We start from the raw sequence: 1,764 nt of genomic DNA, 5'->3' as shown, positions 1-1,764 counted from the left end.
GACAAATGCGGGGTCCAAACGTTTGGAAACACATGCACTCCATTCCTCATTTGATATATAATGTTTATATATTTTTGGAGCTTCAGTATTTGTGTTTCCTTCTCTATCTTTTAGATAGAAATTAGAGAGATGTGTTCTAAATCCCCGATGGATTTTCCCAGCAACTCTCAAAACATATCTCTTTCGTCCCTCATCAAGAACAAAAGTAGTCTGCAATGAACAAAATTATAAGTAAAGTATTTCAATGAAAAAAATTATAAATGACAAAAGAGTGGATCAAAAAACTTACTTTAATGTCATTCCATATTATATCTTTGGCATCCTTCAACGCCTTATCTCTCCAATCGTCAATCGTAATTGGGATGTTTTGTCGAACAACAGCCCCAATGTAACTAACAAACATTGAGCTGTTGGGGTCAATTGGCTGACCACTCTCATTCCAGCCAACCTAATAAACTCATATAGTAAGTACATGCTATTAAAAAAAGATAAAAAGTACACATCAAACAGAGTATAGTATAGTATAGTATAACCTCAAACTTGATGCCATTACTCCTTGCTTTAATGACTTTTTGCAAGATAGTTGCACCACGTTTGACTTCATTTTCATAAGTCTTAGAGGTGCCAACTTCTTCATTTTGACATTCTAAATCTTTGTTTGTATCCATTTAACTACAACAAGTTCAACATGCAGTTTAGTATAACATCAACAAGCTCAACATGCATCATGCATTATTCTAAGTACATATCAGTATCAGTATATCTTAAACAAGCTCAACATGCATTTTAATGATTACAAAAAATTAATAACATCAATACCTGAATAATGAGGGTTCGAAGAAAGACGAAATGTGAAGAAAATAGGGTTTGCAGAAAGTTCACAGAAATATGGTTCACAGAAATACGGTTTGAAGAACTATGTAATGAGGGTTATGTATTTCAATGAAAATATATTGTGTGCAATGGGAGAGATGATCTTGGATGGAAATAAGGTTCGAAATGAAGGAGATGATCGTGGAAATAAGGTTCGTAATGGACGGGATGATAGGGTTTGCAAAAGAAGAGAAGAACGATGAAGGTTGAGATGATAGTGAAGTTTACGTAATGAAGAGGAATGAAGCGGTTACTATTATATATACGTAACCCTTTTACAACGCTTTTTTATAAGCCTTTTACAGCGCTTGTTTGAAAAGCGCTCTAAAAGGCGTCTTTATTTAAATTTTTAAAAGGCTCTTTTACAACGCTTCTCCCAATAAGCGCTGTAACAGATCTCCGTGTTTTATTATGTTATATGAATGTTTTTTTAAAGCCTTTTACAACGTTTTTCCAAATAAGCGCTGTAAAAGGTCTCATTATGTTAATTTTAAAAGGCTCTTTTACATCGCTTATTTGAAAAAGCGCTGTAAAAGGCCTCCTTGTTTTATTATGGTATATGAATGTTTTTTTTTAAAGCCTGTTACAACGCTTTTTTAAATAAGCGTTGTAAAAGGCCTCATTGTTTTATTACAGCGCTTCTCTTCCTCTTCACCAAACTCTTCTCATTTTATGCATCTTCTTCACAAACATCAAAGCTTACTCTCTCACAATTCAATCTCCACCTCAACACCCTTTTTCTCTCTTTACATTCCCTTTCCTTCTTAAATCGTGTGCTAATTCGTCGATAAGTGGTTCGAAACTTGGTCTTCAGGTTCATTGTCATGTTGCGAAAAATGGGTTTGAGTCTGATGCTTTTGTTAACAATGTGTTTTTGGGGATTCCCATGAT

The sequence above is a fragment of the Cicer arietinum genome, chromosome 5 (assembly GCF_000331145.2).
Source record: "Cicer arietinum cultivar CDC Frontier isolate Library 1 chromosome 5, Cicar.CDCFrontier_v2.0, whole genome shotgun sequence".
NCBI lineage: Eukaryota > Viridiplantae > Streptophyta > Magnoliopsida > Fabales > Fabaceae > Cicer > Cicer arietinum.
Note: the sequence above shows the minus strand (reverse complement) of the source record.